Source organism: Peromyscus californicus, unplaced genomic scaffold (assembly GCF_007827085.1).
Source record: "Peromyscus californicus insignis strain IS unplaced genomic scaffold, ASM782708v3 Scaffold_15__1_contigs__length_86483966, whole genome shotgun sequence".
NCBI classification, from domain to species: Eukaryota; Metazoa; Chordata; class Mammalia; order Rodentia; family Cricetidae; genus Peromyscus; species Peromyscus californicus.
Window position 1 is genome coordinate 18707022 of NW_026294447.1, and position 20326 is coordinate 18727347.

At 43.9% G+C, this 20326-nt stretch overlaps 1 long non-coding RNA gene across 1 annotated transcript in view; it reads right to left on the reverse strand.

The window, feature by feature from the left end:
* Positions 1 to 18384, reverse strand: part of LOC128110714 (uncharacterized) — a 147112-nt gene extending 128728 nt beyond the window's left edge. Inside the window, exons 1-3 of the long non-coding RNA XR_008218289.1 lie at positions 16403 to 18384; positions 5752 to 5871; positions 4824 to 4966 (exon numbers count right to left, since the gene is read on the reverse strand). This is a non-coding gene — a long non-coding RNA (uncharacterized LOC128110714). The remainder of the gene's footprint in view (positions 1 to 4823; positions 4967 to 5751; positions 5872 to 16402) is intronic.
* Positions 18385 to 20326: the final 1942 nt, after the last annotated feature.

A 20326-nucleotide genomic window follows, 5' to 3' on the forward strand; every position in this document is an offset into this window, starting at 1 on the left:
AACAACAACTTACCAAATTTAAATCAATATCAGATAAGCAATTTAAACAGACTTGTAACCCCTCGTGAATTAAAGCAAGCATTAAAAGTTTCCCAACCCCCCCCCCCAAAAAAAATATATAGACTCATAAGGAGTGGCATCATTGGAGGTATGGCCTTGTTGGAAAAGTTGTGGCCTTGTTTGGTGGAACTAGGGGAAGGAGGTTTGAGGTTTCAGAAGCTCAAGCCAGGCCTAGCAGCTCACTCTCTCTTCCTGCCACCTGCAGATCCAGATGTAGATCCCTCAGCTACCTCTCCAATACCATGTCTGCCTACATGCTGCTATATTTTTCAGCATGCTTCCCAGCATGATTATAATGAACTGAACCTCTGAACCATAAGCCAGCCCCAATTAAATGTTTTCCTTTATAAGAGTTGCTGTGGCCTGACAGTTGTAGCACATGCCTTTAATCCCAGCACTCGGGAGGCAGAGCCAGGCGGATCTCTCTGAGTTCGAGGCCAGTCTGGTCTACTGAGCAAGATCCAGGAAAGGCGCAAAGCTACACAGAAACCCTGTCTCGGAAAAACCAAAAAAAAAAAAAAAAAAAAAAAAGAGTTGCTGTGGTCATGGTGTAATAGAGATCCCAAGACACCTAATGCAGTAGAAGCTTCCTAAAATATATGAAAGTGTTCTAAATGAATTCACCAAATAATAGAAGCAACACAGCCCAAACTGGCCATCTCTTGTCACCAAATGAAGCTGCCAGTACTGGGATTGGGTTATGTCTAATAGAGTTGTTGGCCAAATAAGTCCCATGGGAATCCCCAAACAACCCAGGCTGTTGCCGAGACAATAGGTTGCTCTCCACAAACTGAAGGCAAGGCCCCATTGCTAAAGACAATATCCACCCAGGTCATTGAACATGGGAATGTTGAGCTCATGCCTACATAGAGCCTTCACCCCTATGTTCTAGCATCTTTGGTACAGGGAGGTAGGTACTTGCATGTTTACAAAAAGAGAAAGGTAAACCCACCCAGCTACACTGTCCAGTCTGCAAGATATGCTAGAGCAATGGTGGCACAAATCTTGTGGGAGCAACCAACCAACATTTGCTTTGATTTAAGGCCCACTCCATGAAATGGAACCCATATCTAACACTTCTTGCTTGACCGAGAACCTTAAATTAGATAGCCCAGGGACCGAGAGTAAAACCAAATATTATTGGTCTTAAAATTTTTTTCAAGCAGCAATAAAATTACTCCAAATGATGTTCTGCTGTACTTGTCAATCAGTGTCTTGCTCAGGGATCATCAGAGAAGCATCTTCCTGTAGCAGATGGGAACAAATACAAGACCCATAGCCGGACATTATAAAGAGAGTGAGAGACTTAGGAACCCTCAGCCCTAAATGGGGTATCTCCATCAAATACCTTCCCTCAGGGCTCTGGGAAACCTTTGGAAGAGGAGGCAGAAAGAGTGTAAGAGATGGAGGCATGGGGGATCAAGAAAACAAGGCCATCTAAATCAACATGAGCAATGCACATATAAACTCACAGAGACTGAGGCAACATGCACAGGGCCTGGGCTGATCTGAGCCAAGTCATCTGCATATATATTGTGACTGTCAGTTTAGTGTCTTTGTAAGATTGAGTGTACAAATAAGTGGTTCTTTCTTGTGCCTTTTCTTAGGCTCCTTCTAGCTTTGTTTTATTCAATTCTGATTATCTTATTATATTTTGTATTATTTTATTACTATCCCTTAGAACACCGTTCATTATTTTTTAACAAAAGACAGAAAGGGAGTGGATCCATATGGAAGAGGAGGTGAGGAGTAAAGGAATGGGAACCTGTAACCAGGATATATTATGTGAGAAAAGAATATCTATCTTTAATAAATAAAAAAATTAAAAAAAAATAAAAGATATCATGTGGCAGGGTCCTGTGCTGTTGTTTCCTTTGTGGGAGGGGGCCAAGTAGGCACAGAGTCAAACCACACAGACTCAGGGTTAATGTCAAAACAAGAAGCTCAGTTTATTCAGGAAGAGGCAAGCCTTATATACCCTCCATCCCACCCTGGGGGAAGATCTGATGAATATGCATCTGCTGGTGTGACATGGCTGCCCCTTATTGGTCCAGGTCATCGCCAGATCATGTCTCAGCTGCTCTTGCTAAGGCCATCAGGCAGACCCAGGTTGGCTCTCAGAAAGTATCTTTTTTACTGGTTTGGGCTGGCTGGCCCTCAAGCCTGTTAGGGATGAGTCATCCCACAATATCAAGATAGGGATGGGCTAGAAGGAAGTGGCTGAGAGTGTTCACTGGTGGTACCACCAGGATTTGCACAGAACCCCTCGCTATAATAGGTGGTCTGCTACTGAGCTGGGGATAAGTCTGGGCGACTGAAATTGGAGAAGCAGGACTAGAATGAAGATTGCCTAACTGATTCCCTGTCCAGGGTAGCCAGCAGGCTTCCAGTTAATGCTTGCAGGAGTTGGTGGCTGAGACAAAGGGTGTTCACACTTTTTATAGACTCACCTCATTAGAAAAGGATGAGTTGATCCAAATGAATTGACTCTTTTGAAATTTTTCAAATAAAGTATGATTTTTTTTAACTCAATAGGAGCTATTTTCTCTGTCAAGCAATAATAATTAGAGATGCATAATAGGCAATACATAATCCTCCACCATAAAACCTATAATTAATCTGGGGAAATGAAAATAATAGGAAAATAATTTTATTAAAAAGAAATAAGAATTAATAGATTTGTTGATATTTCCATACAAGATGATCAAGAGCTGAATGATTCTATTTCTTTACTTGCTTTTTTTTTTTGAACACTTGAATGAGAATGGGCCCCATAGACTCATATGTTAGAATAGTTGGTCCCCAATTGGTGAAACTGTTTGGCAAGGATTGGGAGGTGTGGTTTGTTGTATGAGGTATGTCCCTGGAGCCTGGCTTGGGTTTGAAGCGCTTCCTAGGGGTCTCTCTCTACCCACCAGCTGTGCATCAAGATGAAAGCGCTCAGGTGTTCTTTGGCTTTATCATCATGAATTCTAAGCCTCTGGAGTCATAAGCCAAATAAGTACTTCTTTTATAAGTAAGTAAATAACTGAAGTCTGAAGTCAACAAAAATGAAAGCTATTTTAAATAGTTTATCAACAAGAATATATATTTCTTGGACTAAAGAGAGGGCTCGGTGGGTTAAAAACACTGACTGCTCTTCCACAAGACATGGGTTTGATCCCCATCACCCATGTGGTGGCTCACAATCATCTGTGATTCCAGTTCCAATACTTCCGGCACCCTCTCCCGGCCTCCACAAGTATCAGGTATGTACACACATGGTGTATAGACATACCTGTAGGCAAACCACCTGTACATATAAATTAAAAATTAATAATAAAGTGTTTCATTTGCACATTTCTAAGTCGTGTGATATGTAGAGCTGATCTGATATGCACACTCAGGTTGTACAGAAGGTATGGCTTGTCTGTCTACTGGAAGACAACTATATTATCTTCCTATTTTGCCTCTGTTGCCTTGATAAAAAAAGATAACCTGACAAAAAACAACTTATGGGAGAAGAATTCTGTTTTCCTTCACAGTTCCAGGTTATAGTTGGCCATCCTGGGGAAGCTGAGACAGCAAGAATTTGAAATAGTTACATTATATGCGTAATCAAGAGCAAAGAAAAAATGAAAGTATGCCTACTTATCAGCTCTCTTTCTCTACCCTTCAGGATCCAAACCCACTGAAATGGTGCTACCCAGTTTTAGGATGTGTCTTGTCAATCAATAATGCACTCAAGATCTCCCAGCCCCCAGTCCACCAATAAGATCTATTTGATGTCCCTTTCCCAAGGAGATCCATGTGTCTTCCTCCAGTCCCTTCCCCTATAAATAACCTTTCTGGGTCTAAGGACTGTAGCTTGCTTATCATTTACTAAATGGCCATTATTCACATATAAGCAAATATATACCATATTTATCTTTCTGTGTCTGGGTTAATTCACTCATGATTAATTTTTCTAGTTCCATCTGTTTACCTGAAAATTTCATGATTTTATTTTTTAATGGTTGTGTGATACTCCATTATTTAGATGTGTCGCATTTTTCTTATCCATTTTCTTTCTGTTGAGGGACATCTAGGTTGTTTCCAACTTCAGGCTATTAAGAATGGAGCAGCGATGGTGGCGCACACCTTTAATCCCAGCACTCGGGAGGCAGAGCCAGGCGGATCTCTGTGAGTTCGAGGCCAGCCTGGTCTGCAGAGTGAGATCCAGGAAAGGCACAAAGCTACACAGAGAAACTCTGTCTTGAAAAAACAAGAAGGAGAAGGAGGAGGAGGAGGAGGAGGAGGAGGAGGAGGAGGAGGAGGAGGAGGAGGAGGAGAAGAAGAAGAAGAAGAAGAAGAAGAAGAAGAAGAAGAAGAAGAAGAAGAAGAAGAAGAAGAAGAAGAATGGAGCAGTAATGAACATGACTGAACAAGTACCCTGTGGTAGGGTGAAGCATCCTTTTGGTCTACGCCCAAGAGTGGTGTAGCTGGATCTTGGGGAAGATCAATTCCCATCTTTCTGAGCAACTGCCACACTGACTTGCACAGTGGCTGCAGAGTGTTCATTCCCGTGGGGTTTATTTTATGTAATCATATGTAGATTTAGTTAAAGATTCTCTCTGGGTTTGGTGTCATGGGAGTGTGCTTGCTCATTCCTGAAGTAGCCACTACATACATCCGCAAGTTCACGAGTGGAGGTACAGGGCAGGGATGCCTATTTCTATATCCCTATTTCTGTATCAGTGGACTTCAGGGGAAAGGATGGGTACATCTCTGGATTCAGTACTTACTGCGTGTCCCAGGGCTCGGAGAATACAGTTTAAGGAGACATTTTTCTGGAAGGATGAGAAAGTACTAATGGTCACCGGCTCCTTCTGGAAGGTTCTGTGGTATATTATGTAGCACTCTGTGTCCATGTAATGTTTAATAAAAACTGAAATAAAAAGCGAAAGCATATGGGTTCCCTGTGTCCTGTTACCAGTACTGTATTCTCAGCACTTACAATGCTGTCTGACATACAGCATATGCACAATATAAATTTGTCACAACAAAGAGAACCCACTATTTCTGGTCCTTATATTATTCTCTGTTTCTTTATAACATTAGAGATAAAATACTTAATCTCACTTATGGGTAATTACAGAAGTATCTGCTGGATATTACAGCAGCTGAAATGCATCTCGATTTGATAATTAAGTAGTCTTTCCAAATACTCTGTTACAAATATCTGAGAGAGGAAAAAGCCAAATACTTTTCTTCGTGTATCTTAAGCAAATGTGTACGGAGTGAGGAAATGGAGAATAAGAGGTGGACACACAAAAAAAACCTGTTCCGTTTGTCCTGTGCAAAAAAAAACTTCTGTAATATGATTAATAATCTTCCCATATCTCCTCTGGAGTCAAAAAATGCTGTGGGTTAACATGAAGGCAGATAGCGCGTCTGCATTGGTGGCTAGCTACCAGTTGAGGGCAGCAGAGAGCAATTTGGAAGAAAATGAATCCAAGATATCAGTCACAACTCTCTCTGCCATTGCATGCAGCGAAAGATATAACCCATTTGTAAAACAAGTCAACAAGACAGCCAGCAAGAAAAGAATAACCAAATACATCAATAAAACACATTAAGTATCCATGGAGACAGACAAGAAACAATGGCAGGAAACTCAGAATATTCTGGACTCAATTTAGCATAGTTCCAAGAAGTCCTTGATTCAGTCACCTCTCTCCTGAGGTGCTAAATTGAATGATGTCTAAGATTCCTTTCATCTCCAAACTTTTACCTCCCAAGTTGACTAGCAAAGACGTTGTGGGGACAATCTCTCTGCAATGGTGATACCTCCTGTAGATAGAGCATTCAATCATTAGCCTGAAAGAGAGAAAATCTACATAAAAGTATCATTATACAGACTGGGCTGGTTGTCTTTATGTATTAGGAATACACATATCAAATAAAATTTTAAAAAAAAGAGGCCATAAATTTGAAAGACAAGAAGGTTGAGGGATGATGGAGGGAGGAAAGGGAAGAAGAAAATGATTGTTATTATAATCTGAAAAAAAATAACAACTTGAAGTAAAGGAGAAAGAAAACCATAGCACAGAGTCTACCACATTGCAAGGGGTCCCAACACTTTAAAAACTGAGAGTCCTCAAATATATGAGGTAGAATCCTACTGAGGGGCACATCAGGAAGTACTCCCCATGGTGAAATGTTCCCACTTCCTAACGTGCTGGCTCCAAGCCCAAGGTGGGTAAGTGAAGGCAGTAGTGTGGACCCCAAAGCCAGGATTTACCAACCTTCTTTTGTGTCTTCCAAGCTGAATGGCCTAAGGTAAGAGGTTCAGTCGCTTGGTCTGTTTTGCCTAAAATTTCCCAGGAGAAAACACGCCTTGTTAATTTTATACAGCACCAGCACCTCTAAACCCCAAGTCCTAAATCTGAAATACTCTCAAGCCCAAAACTTTTAAATGCCAACATGCCATTTTATGTTTTGGACTTTAGAGCATTGAGGATTTCTGATTTTTCAGATTAGGGATCTTCAACCAGTAAGGTCTATGTAAATTTTCCAAAGATGTGTAACATTTCATGTCCCAAGCATTTGGGATAAAAAAAAAAAAAAAAAAAAAAAAAAAAAAAAAAAAAAACCTCCCTGCACAAGCCCAGGGGCACAAGGTATTTTAGTTGCCATTCCCAGGACTAGAGGAGCAGAAGGATATCTACGGAACAGAACAGCACCTGAGAAAGAAACCTTTGAAAGACCCCAAGTTTTCCTCCTAATTTTTTTTTTTTGTAATTTCTTCATAAAACCCTGTGCTTTCTATCAACCCGGGGCAGTGTGGAAATGATACTCCTGTGTCTGTGTGCAGCCTCCATGCGGCAGAGCATATGTATATCCTGAGTGATGTGTGCCTTCTGCGAGCAGTCCTCTCCTTGTTAAATTTGTTCAATAACTTTCCTAGTCAGATGGAAGCTGGAAACATCTGACTGTCAGTTCCTGAAGGAATTTATTCAAAGGGTCATAGAAGCCAGGAGAGATGTAGGCTGTTTACAGTCAGACTATTTTGGATCTGTTATCTAAGAATATTAATATTAATTTATCATCATGATGACGATATGTTAGAGGAACTCAGATACAGCTGCCTCAGCTGTATGTTCAGTGGCATCAGCATCCTCACATGAGTTTTATGATGGACAGCATGATGGAGTCCAGTGCATGTCAATGAATTTGTAAATGTTGATTGGGGAAGTTGAAGAATTGTTTTTGCTATTTAAAAAAGAAAGAAAGAAAAGGAGGATATGGTAGAAACAGGAAGAAAAGTGGGGGCTTATCAATTCTTATTCTTGGTAAAAAAAAATGGTTGTTGGATGAATTCAGAATTAATACTGAATCTCCATGCTCCCATTTCAAAGAAAGAGGGGTTACAAGCAACATTGCGGGCATCAGAAAAGCTTCTTGAAAAGATTTTCAACATTGCTGGTTGAAGATTCCTAATCTGAAAAATCAGAAATCCCCAATGCTCTATAGTCCAAAATATAAAATGGCATGTTGGCATTTAAAAGTTTTAGGCTTGAGAGTATTTCAGATTTAGGACTTGGGATTTAAAGGTGCTGGTGCTGTATAAGATTAACAAGGCATGTTCCCCCCACCTCCCCAGGAAATAGCAGGTAAAACAGACCAAGCGACTGAACCTCTTACCTTAGGCCATTCATCTTGGAAGACACAAAAAAAGTTGGTAAAATTTTGAATTTATGGCTCATAAATTCATGGATCTTCTGAGCTTCATGGAGTAGTAAAGAGGCTCATCCTTTTCACTTTATGTGTAAAGAAACAAGGGTCAGGAAGAGCAACATGGCTAGCTCACATTCTCCGTTATGCTAGCAAGTGTTCTAGCTATCATGTTTAAGACAGTCCACTTGTTCTTAAGCCAGTGGGTAGCCACGTTCTACAGGAGAATTGTGGGAAGTATTGGCAAAAGTGAAATGTGATACAAAACTAATAACCATAAAACACGGGTCCTTATACTCCAGAAGTCATCAGCTGCCTTGCTGATATGAAACACACTTCAGCGGGTGCATGCACAAACCACACCCACACATATGGCTGGCTTACAAAGTCACAGGAATGAGATGAATTCTTCTACTACCTCAGTCTAAAGTGTTAAATGCCAAGCAAATGCTAAAGTTGTTATTCTGAAAATTCTTGGACTCTCTAGCTTGCCTTCGCTAAGACTGCACCTGTGCCCACCAAGTCCATTTATAATCTTTTCTACAAAAAAAAAGTGGAGCCCATCCAGGCATAAGAATTCTGTTACTTTGAATTTCAAAACATTTGATCAGTGGTGGTACAGAGAAAGCACAGAGGTGGTTATTTAAAATATGGTCCAATATTTAATGTCTTCCTGATACTGACTAAATTATCTTACATAATAATAAATGACTGCCAGAAAGAAATATCAGACATGTCTACTTGTTTTGATTTTAATTATATGTTTGTAACTTGTTATCAATTCTTGGTGATAATTTGTAAAATTAATTTAGTAAAGCACAAACTGACTTGGATGAAAACTTAACATGGTAAAACATAGTTTCATTTATCTGTGTTTATGTTATAGTATAAATTTTGATATTATAGAGTTCTCTTTGCAAGACAGACAATTAAAGTGTATCAAAAAAGAAAAAAAAACCACTATGCCCTTAAAAAAAATCAACTCTCCCACCTTCCTTACTGTTATTTAGCCACATGGCCACTAGATGGCACTGCTGTAATTTGAATGGGATTTCATTTCCAACTTTTAAAAAAATGTGGTTTGGAAATGACTTGGGGTGTCATTTCTTGGGAGTTTGTACAAACAGAATATACCTGGCACTTCATATACTAACAACTACTATTTTTTTCAGATGAAGAAGAACCCCTCCAAAGGTGATATAACTTCCTAAGGATTCTTGGGGAAAGAACGGTAAAGCTAGAAATGGGAAACAGTTCTTGCGTCTGCGCGTCACCAACTTCTAAGTGGCAAGAACATTTCATCTGTGAATCATAAACCCATCACCAAACCCACTATATAACATTTATTACACATCTAATTTTACTTGGCTTTTTGCTGATGATCTTCTCCTTGGAAACTGGATACATGAATCATGTGGACTCATGACTTTGGCCGGCATTACAGGAGAGAGTAAGGTTTAACAGGGTGATTTCTATCTCTGGGGTACACCTCTTCATGGAGGGGATACCTGCAAGCCCCCAAAAAGTATCCCTAAGAAGTTCTTTAATCTAGAGAAGCGTACCCTACACACGAGACCGTGCAAAGGTGCAGAGCATCTCTGTGACAATTTCTAGTGGCATTTTCTTCAGAGTATTGGAGTGGAGAATACTGTAGAGTTTCAGTGGGGACCATCCTGACCTTTGGTAACAGACTTAGGTAATGAGAGAGAGGGAAAGCAGGACTGAAGAAAAGATGAAGTCAGGTTTACTGTTAGATGCAACTAGGGGCTTTCCAGAGAGCACCAAAGCTGCCCAGTCCATCCCAGGGTAACTGACAAGCGGCAGAAACGGGAGGGAGCCTCACACACTCACTGAAAGTTGTTGGATCCCCTTTCCAGACCCCATCTCAAGAAAAGAAGAAGAGGGAGGGAGGGATGAACGTGCCCTGAAAAGAAAACAAGAAGAAGAAAAAAAAAAGAGCCAACATTGCAACTAGCCTTGGGAAAATCTCCACAGATGAGCATTAAGTGGCTCGCATTAGCAGCCAACACACGTAGAGGAAGGCTAGCACGCCATTAATATAATGCGGGAGAGGGATGATAGACCTGGGAGTGGAGAGAGCTGGTTTTGCATAAAACACACACACACACACACACACACACACACACACACACATTTCTGGGGACTTGAGTTTCTAGGGCTGTTGGAAAGAATGAGTTTAGGACACTCAGGCCTCAGGCCACAGGGCAGCCTTCCAATGGAGCATCAATTTAGACTCTGTGATTTTAAAAATGCATATTTAGCTACCTTAAAAATAACTTATACATACACCATGAACATGGGTTCTTGGTTCATGACTCTGAGGTTCTATCGGGCCAGAAGAAAAGGAAGAATAGTCTCTTAGAGGTATCGATACTCCAGAGTGGAGCATCTGAGACCCCGAGTTTAAAAAAAAAAAAAAAAAGTCCCTGCCCCACCTTCCCTCTGTCCATTCATTTTCCTCTTGGGAAATTTTCGGTAGATATAGACTAGGAAAGAGAGAGAAAAGGGGAGAGTGAATGAAAGGTGAGAAATCTAAGAGAGAAGAAGAAGAAATGGCCAGGGACACAGGAGAGATGAACCCCAGCTGAAATTCGAGTGTTTACTACAGTTATTTTTCGAAATGAATTCAATCGCACTGCTCCTTCTCGCCCTGCTCATGAACTATAGCTTGAACAGTATTCAAGGTAACTTGGGGCAGATGAAATCAAACTTTGGGGTGAAGCGGAGACAATTGAATGAATAGCTGTTCGGGATCACCGCGGGGATGGCAGAGGCGGCAGCAGCGGCCGCTAACTGAAAATGCACCGCGCACAAGGGAATTCTCCATCTACCCTCCTTCGCCCTGACTTAGCGCATCCCTGCCCAAAGCTTAAATTAAAGTAGATGAGAAGGAAGAGTGGCTTTCCCTCCCCCCACCCCTTGAAGATCTGGGAGATCTAACAAGACTAAAAGGCTAAAGGTTCACAGTCCCACCAAGCCGAGCCCCAAATTCTCCCGCGCACTCCAGACGTTTCTTGAAACTCCACCACTGTGCAGAAATCTAGATTGTTTTTTCTCTTGGGTGGGTCTGACTTCAGGCGCACAACCAAAGTCTGCATTATAGGTATTTCCAACAGCCTAGCTGGGTCGATGAAGGGCTTACTGGGCTAATCAGATAAAGGCAGGAGCTCAGATCTTTGTGTGCTGGCGGAGCCGGGTGCGGTGAAGTAGGACTGTGCTTCTGGCTGCTTTCTCCATGCAAAACCGGAGAAAGCGGGCATGTGGTGGATTCCCTCTTAAGCTGTTCCTTTAAAGGACCTGAAATCAGGTTGCTCTAGATGAACCCCGGGTGAAAGTGGATCATCTCTTCAGAATCTTCTGAGCCCTGACCCCCTTCCCCAGCGCACTCCCTGACACTTTCCCGGGAGTTCTTACACTAACCGAGAAAGTCTGTGATTTGTCAACTGCGCATAACAATTACTAAGAAAATATTGTGACGATGTTGCAGGGCGTAAGGGGATATGAGGGGGTGGAGTGGGGGAGTTAGTTTGGACAGCAATTTGCAAAGGAATATTAACTTTAATTCTCCGGGTCACCGCGGGGGTAAAAAGGTTGGCATTGCGCTACACAGCTGTTCCTCTAGATGGCGGACTTTAGTACCAAACAACCACTAGGCACAGTGTTGACTTCACATAGGATTAAGCTTCTTGGTGGTTAAAAATAATAGTAGTAATAATATAGAGGTGTGGGGCTGTTTTTCCCCTTTGGGGTATTTATTTATTGCAGGGAAAAGTCATTGATTTTCCTAAGCAAACTGTGTTTCTCCTTCGCTTGGTGGAAAATAAAAAACTGTTTGAATAAATAAGTTATTTCTGAACATTTTGTTGTCAAAGTGTTAAATGTTCCCGTCATTTTTATTCAAACACTAACATGATTACAGCCAATTATATATTCACCAGTGTTCTTTATTTTAGCGTGATTGTACTTGTCACTAATAAAACAGAGGCATAATGGATCGCTACTGTTCTGGATTTTCAAGCAATTTTGTGTAATTTGATTGAATTATACATCTTATCTGCTACTTTTTTATTTTTATATTTGGAGATCCTATTTTCTTGAAAATTGCAGTTCTATGCTTGTTTTCCTTTTTTTTTCCCGGTAACGTACATTTCGGTAATGCCGAGAAATAGAAAGAATCTCTTTGAAATGTCGGAAATCAGTTGGACACACACACACACACACACACACACACACACACACACACACACACGTATTTCAGCACCGGGAAGACTTGAACTCTATCAAGGGAGTCCGGGCAATGGCTGTGCTTTTCTGACAAGTTCAATGCCAAGGAAAACTCCCCATTCGCCCCAAAGGCAGTCACCTCCTTGCCTGATGGAGTCTTTGGGGCTTTATCTCTTTCCGGTAATGATACTGTTGGATGTCTGGGGCTTCAAACATGCCGAGGCAAGCCGACCAAGGATTCTGTTCATATGCAGTATGTATCAAGGGGATGGGATATACACAGCACAGCTGAAAGATAAACTGTATACACCACTGTAATTACACAACCCTCAAGTGCCCTACCTACCAACTCATCCTCCACCTCCCCACAATTACAACCATTATGTATTTGGGCTTTTCTTTGGGCTTCAGACATACTTAAAGGAGTAGCATCAATTTACACCCCGCTTTAAATCATTACATTTTTTTTAAATGGGTGAAACACACCCTTCTACTCAGTGTCCGTATTTTGGAGCAAATTAAGGAACAAACCTGAGAGCACATGGGCAGGAATATAATTTTATAGGGCCATCTCCGAAACTGTAGGAGCAGAGAATGTGTAGTTCTCTTCCCAGGAAATCTTTTCAGCTTCTAGGACACGACTCAAACGCCCCGCTAGGAGCTGCCGCTGTGAGATGGAGCCAAAGGCTCTGACAAGTGGCTTGTGTATGACCCAATATTTATCAATAACAACAACAACAAAATCAAGTGAAACCAAGGCTTGGGATTTTGAACTGACTATGAAGCCCTGGCGGATACACACGGGCGAATAAAGTCTCTGGAGACCAGTTGGCTCCATTTGTCCGCCCTGGGGAGCAATCCCAGGGCAAAATCCAGTGCTAATTGATCTCAACCAGCCGCAAGATCAGCTGTAAATGTTAGAGGGGACAAAGAAAGAGCAGTGTGCTCTAAAGATACTCTGAGCACTTTTTCAAGCAAATAGGGGCGTGTAATCAATAGCATGTACATGAATATAAAGAGAGAAAGAGAATTGCTTTAATTAATTAGGAAATAATGTTTCATGCACAATTCCAGACCTCCTCAATACCCAGATTCTCTCACTCACGAGTTATTTTGTGATCTGGACCTAGAACTCCCTCTATGAAAACCTTCGGGCCCAGTTTTGTGATGTGAGACAGTTAGTAGCGTATACTTAGCTTAATTGGGGGCCTTTCTCTCTTCTTTGGGGGTGTTTATTCTAAGGCCAAAGGGTGGGTTGCTTGGGCAGAAATCCGAGCGAGCAGAGCGCCTGGCCCTGCAGGCGGCCGGAAAGCCTTAGGCCGAGACAGCACTGGGGTGAACCTTTCTACCGCGCTGCACTCGGAGACCATGCGGCCGCCCTCAGCCAGCCGCACCGCCTGCTCTGACAAGAGCTGGGCTTCCTCTGAGTTTCCGTTTCCTAGGTGTCTCTCTTCTTTCTTATCTGACAAGTTCGCGTTCTAGGAGAAAAGAAGAGACGGAAAGCAGGAAGGAGAGAGGGAGGGAGGAGGAGAGAGAAATGGAAGGAGGAAGAGAGAGAGAGGAGGTAGAAAGAAAGACAGAAAAGAGACAGCGAGCCTCTTTGCTGTGACGGTTTGTCACAAGCTCAGAGCCAAACTTGCCCGACTGAGCTTTCATCCCAGACATGGCTTTCTTTCCCCCTACGTGTCTCAGGACAAACCCAGGAGGGAGACACCGAATTTGGCGAAACAATCCACCCGGGATTGTTTAATATACAAATGCCCCACCACCTCCGCTGTCAGTTCTGAAAAGGAACTGGGCTGTTTTAGTTTTCATTTGGTGACGGTAGCAGCTTGCTTCTGTGCCCTGCTGCATCTAGCTGGCTCTGTCGGATGTCTCCTTCCTGCATGTGGCTTCTTGGGGAGATCCGGAGAGAAGTAGTGTGTAACTGCGCTCCCCCACTGGGTTCAATACTCCTTAGTTGTTATTGAATATTCGAATTAACTTCAGCACCACGCGCTGGTATTTCAGCTCAGAGTTGTGCACTCTATCAATACAAGCTCACAACCTTTAACTGGTTTCCTCCCCGCACCACCACCCCCCCCTCCGCCCCCCGCGTTCACCATGGCAGATGACCTATAAAGCCCAAAAATATTGATCTGTTGGTGCAAACTGTTCCAGTCTGATGTGCAAAAACCAGACATCTAAGCTGAAAGTTGCCTTTTCAGAAGGGGAGGGGGGATCTGGAGATGAAACCTAAAAGCAAGGCCTCTCTCCGGCTGGATTGCACTTGGCAGGCGTGGACGACAAAGGAGCTCAGGGTGAGCGCGGAGGGAGGAGAGGAGAGCAGAGGCGTGCTGACTAGCGAGTTCGTCGTCGGCGAAGCTCAGTCGCCAGGAACCGCGGCCCCACAGCCATTGCCACCCCAAGAGGGTGGGCAGACGGGACCTTGGGCAGCCACTGGTGCCACAGGTTTTGTTCCGCCTTGGGTTGGGTAGGGTGGGGCGTGGGACGGACCTAGAAGAACCAGCACTAGAGAGCGAAGAGGCAGGTGGGTATGAACTGTGCGCATTGGTTTGTCCTGGAAGTTTTTGTGTTTGGTTGGTTGGATTTTTGTTTGTCTTGTTTTGGGGGCTTGGTTTTAATTTTTGATAAGAAAGCAGACATTTTATTAGTACTTTCTCTCCTGGACTAAGGGAGGCTTTGGGACTGAGGTTCTCCGAGTACCCTTAAGCATGCAGTTTTCCCTCTCCTGATTCCTCTCCAGACTTACAATGGGCATTAGTTAGTCCCTGTATTATATATCCATCTCTCTCTCACACAGCCCTTGGGTGCCCTACACATTCTGTTTACTGTTGAGGGCTGACTGTTTCAGAGCTGACCACCTAATAGTTGCAACTTAGTCACACCTTTTTCCCCCCAGTTTTCTTTCACAATTGCAGTTTGGGGGACCTTCTGGAAGGGTGCTTCAAAACACGGGGGATTTGATGTTTGTGTTCTCAGGAAGGTGATTCAGGCTCCCACTGAGAATCACACTGATGCTCCGAAAAACTAAGGCCAGTGATGGGATAGTTAAGGCCCCTGGGTCATAGGAGCTCTGCACTTTTCCAGCCTGCAAGCTTTTGTTTCACTGTGTGTGTGTGTGTGTGTGTGTGTGTGTGTGTGTGTGTGTGTGTGTGTGTTTATGAAATCATTTTCTTTCTTTTCCTTTCAAGATGCATTGATGGACAAACCAGGAAAGACAGCATAGTCATACATGCTGGATTGTGTAAGTCTATTTGCTTCCTTTTCAGAAAGACTAGGATGGGGTGGGGAAGAACTAGGAAACACAGCCTTGTCTTCCAGTTCCAGTTCTGGGACCATACTACTTCCCCTCTCTCTCTTCTCTCTCCAGTCTTTCCTGTCCTCTTGGAAAGTAGACTGCACTGATTCCTTGGGCTACTAGGAGAAAATACAGACACTCACTTTTCAGGGCTGGCTTGCCCAGCTGGCATGTGAGAGAATTTCTCCGAATTGGATCTGATCTGCAAGTGGAGCAAAGCCTCCCTTCTTACTTATCAGGGGCTCCAACTTCTTAAACTACCCACTCTCAAAAGTCCCAAGCTGCTGGCAAATAGCAGAAAACACATAAAAGGGCAGCAGGCCTTCCTATTCACCAGAGATGCTCGGGTAGTCTACAGAGAAGTTGTTCAGAGAAACTCAAGGGGTCTTGGCTCTAGGATGATGACATTATGCTGTGAGTCTCTCTGGGGTTGGTGGCACCAGGAGTTTTGGGGTGCCAGTGGATCTGGCTCCACTACACATGGGACACATGGCTATGTCAAAGAGATGTGCCCAGAGAACTCCATGGGTTTCCATGAAGACTACTTCCCTCCTCTTCTTCCTCCTCCTTTTAACTTTCTGGTTTCTGAAGTGGTTCCCTAGCTTACAGAAGTTAAACATTTCGACTCTCAAATATGAGGCTCTCCCATAGATTTTTTTTTTCCTCAAGGTTCTCAAGCAAAATTGCCGGTGCCACAATGTTATGATGGAAGGATGCTGAAATGACAGCCCTAGTAGACGCTTGTCTTAATCATCGGCTTCTTAATTTAGTTTTAGAGCTGTGTGTGTGTGTGTGTGTGTGTGTGTGTGTGTGTGTGTGTGTGTACCCACTCCCCGCACATATGCGCGCCCTCGAGGACATTAAGGGTGCGCGCATGAGCCTGCAGAGAGCAGCCTCTGACAACCTGCAGCTCCCTAATGAGTGACGAGGCAGGGCTGCTGAGGAAAAGTAACACTTCCCTGGTGTGAAGACCTCTTACTGAGAAGTTTAGTTCACTACTGTTCTCGCAAACCTAATCGTATAACCTGTAACCAAAACCCACAGAACAAGGCTACAACAGCTAAAGAGTAACTTCTAATCACTAAATGTTAGCACCATTACCTGCTGTTAGGCAGCGATTACAGACAAGTTGACTCTAGGGAGGGCGGACTTCATTTGTTACAGACTCTCTCGAAAATACCTGGATGTCTCAGCATGGTATCTGCTGACTCCCACGTGTCAAGGGGTCACAAACGGTCCTGTGCATTTGTAAGAAGAGAACTTTAGCTAGAGTTTGTCCCTGCTCCCAAGGGAAAGGTGGAGATAGATAATATGGCCCACCCTTGTTACTAGAAGGCAAGGAGGCCCAAAGCAAAGAACTGTCCCCAAGGAAGACAAATGCAACATCCACCCTCAGAAAGGAAATGAAAATGAGCTGCTCCCTGCTCAGATGAAGTACACTGTGGAGTCTTGGAGGTTAATTAAAAATCTAGAAGAAATAATCTAATTCATTTCCCAAGACACTCTTCCATTGGAATTGCTCACCATACAATTCTTGTCCTCTTTTGGGGGTGGGTGGGTGGTGAATGAAAGCTGAGGCCTACAAGTTCACCACTATGTAAACCAACAAGTCGCATTTGCTCTGATATGCTGTTATATCCACTACTTCACGAACACTACCCATTTGCAGATTCATAAGCGTGAGGTTAAATTGATTAGAAGGGAAACTTGTCCTGATGGGGGACTTTGTTTCCGGTCCGAGACCACTGGCTGCCTGCCCTGTCTTCTGAAGGTAATCACAGAGGCTGAGGAGGCCTTTATGTGCTGAGAGAGAGGCCCATGGTGGACGTGGGCAGGACTTCAAATCCAATTTGCACCCAAATTGGTTGGTAGGATATACAAAGCCCCATCCAGAGACTTTCAGCTTCACCATACTTTGTCCAGAAGCCCCTTCCCCCTCTGTTACAGCTCACAGCAGATCTAAAAAGAAACCATTGCTGATACAAATATAAGCCGCTGAGTAAACAGTGCACATTTTGTTGAAGAAGGCTGATATAAATATATCTGTGTGCATTCTGATATATAGTCCCATCTCATCATAAAGAGCAATTAAAATTATTTAAGGGGATTCAAACTTACTTTTTCGGAAATTACAAATAACCTTTGCATCAGGAAACTAGTTTTAATATTATATCAAACTGTATTCTATAGTTTTACTGTAAAACGCCCTATTTTGAGAGATTTGCATTCATGCAACCTTAAAATAACACAGCACATCCTTAATTTGCATGCAAAAACATTTTCCAGGCCACTATAAGCATTGACATATAAAATCAGATTGTTGCAGCTCTTACTTCACAAAACCCAGTTTTTGCTTTTTGAAAGTAAACAGAAGAAAACCTTATTTCGCCTGCTAATTTCTTCTACAGGGTAACAAAACAATGCACACTTAGCTTTAACCTAAGAAGCACCTCAAAACATTAAAAATTCATCAGTCAGAGCTGGTGTTGTATTCAAGGAACACTCCTCCAGTTCACTGCTGAGCTCAGATTGGAATAAAATGTCCAATGTTAACAAACAATACCCACGTTTGGCACTTTGTGTATTAAATTGATCAAACAGATTTTAGGAGACACAATGCACAATTTGTACAGACCTGATTGAGTTAATATAATATCAGCAAATTTTACATCGAAATGATTCTGTTTCTTTTCTTTGTGTTTAAAACCAGCACAGATTACAAATTTTAATGATCTGAAAATGTTTGGTATACAAAATCATGCTTATTTCAGTATTAGCAAAAACACAAGAAATTTTTCAACACAAACACCCAGCTGTGTCTATTTTAAAAGCAGTTCAATGACAGCTTGCACTTATGAGCATGCAATCAGCTAATTTCGCTTTTTTTTTCTTCTGTGTTAATCAACACTTTCCTTCCTGCATATCAGAGTACAAATAGTATAGTTACTCCACATCAGTAAATGTTTACGTAACCTGTCCTTTCCCAAGAATCCGGTTACACCGAATCATTTCACGCTAGACCGACTACGAAAACGTACCGGGCCGTCCACCTCAGAGGGAGCCCCGAGAGCCATTATAAGCGGTGGTGAGAAGGGGGGCTGGGGGGATGGGGAGGAGTAGGTGGAGGAGCGGAGGGGAGAGGAAAGGAGGGAGGGAGGAGGGGTGGGTGAGCGAAAAGAGAAGGCGGAAGAGGGGAGGAGGAAGGAAAGCCAGCCAGTTGAGGAACCACTGTGAAGAATGGGCCTGAGGAGGAGAAAGGGTGGCAGGGGAAGTGAACCGGACGACTCAGGCTCACAGATCTCTAGCTGGGTTGGCAAAGGCCACTGTCTCTCCAGGCTTCTGTGAGAAACCCCAAGCTTAGAAATCAACCTTTGGCGCCGCGGATGTGGCTTGCAAAGTTGATTGCTAGAACCCTGGAATTTTTCTTCATGCATAGCTTATTTTAAAGTAAGCGGATATGTAGAAAGAGATCCAACCGGTGGAAGGATATTCGGGGACAAATGTTCAAAGATCCCTTACAACATTCCTGTTTATAATTGTGTATATTATTCTCTCCAAAGTTTCTCTGTCCTTTCTTCCCCTGTCCCCGCGCCCCATTTCAAAGTTGGGGGTGGGAACAGTGGGATAGCTCCCTATTATTTTGAGTATTCATCTATTACATTTTTATGCTAGATTTTAACGTCACACATAGGCCCTGCTTTTTCTCCCTCCATTTAAAAAAAAATATCAAGTCTGCCAGATCATTTAGCTAAGAGCTCATCAAAGTGAAGAATGCTTGCATGGTTGGAGTATTTTACCTTAAAGAGGAGGGGAAAGGTACTCGTGACCTATGCGTCTCCACCTCCCTCTTCTCTCGGGCTAATACCTCCTTACAACGTGGCGTGCTTCGAGCCTGTGAGGGCTGAGACGCTTCTGGTCTGTGTGCTCCGCACTAAATTCCAATCCCTGGGAAATGCTGGGCCTTAGCCCTGGCCCTGGCCGCGCGATCCTTTTAAAGCCCTTGAATCCCAAGCTATCCACTCATTTCAACCTCCTCACCAAACCATCCCTAATCCCCAGAAGCCAGGACCGTCTAATCCACGTTCCCCAGGCTCCCAAGAGCATTCCAGCGGCATCCAGGAAGGGCAAGAGCTGATTTCGACATACTGAGGTTTCAAGATTGAGGTTTTAAAGCAATAAACCATTTGTGACATGGGGGTAAAGGAGCAAAGATAGGATTTTAAAAAAAAAAATGAAAAAAGGAAGTAGACGCCCACTGTTATATTTTCTTCCATGTTAAGCAAAATGAAAATATTTCCAGGGTGATCGATCGCGGCTACCAGCTTCCAGGACTGCCTAGAAGCTGAAGAGGAGGTGGGGTGCCGAGGAGAAAACGCCACCCGGTCACCCGCGCGTGAGCGCGAATCTTGCAGTGAAGAGAGACATACGGAGCGCGCACGTGTTACCTGCTTTATTTCGGGACTGTTTGGTACTGTGTTCGCGCTGGGCAGCTCTCCGCCCGGAAGGCCGCCCCCGCACGCCGCCCTCAGCCCCGCTTCGCGGCCGGCCGAGCTCGCCCAGGGCCTCAGAAACCAGTAAGTACCGGCCTGGCCGCGGCCACCCCCGCCCCATTTCCCAGGCCAGGCTCCCCCGAAAGCCGGCTCTCCCCGGCCGCTGGCCCATCCGCTCCGAGGGCGCTTCCCCGGCTGCGGCGTCTCTAAGGTTCACGCCCTCTCCCGCACCCGCACAGCTCGCCCCTCCGCCGCGCCCCCGCTCTTGGAGACAAAATTGGATACAAACTTTAATCAATAAGGATAAATATTGACGCGCAAAGGAAAATAATCCCATACAAGGGAGGAGGCCGCAGGCGAGCGGCCGGGGCCCGGGGCGCACGCCCCGCGCTAATCCTGGCCGGGTGGGCGAGCTCCCGCCGATCCCCGCGCGGCTCCGGGGTCCGGGCCCCGCCAACCCGGAGGGGGCAGGCACAGGGGGCGGGGCCGGGGCGGGGCGGGGGTGGGCGGGCCCTGGGCCGCCGATTGGTCGACG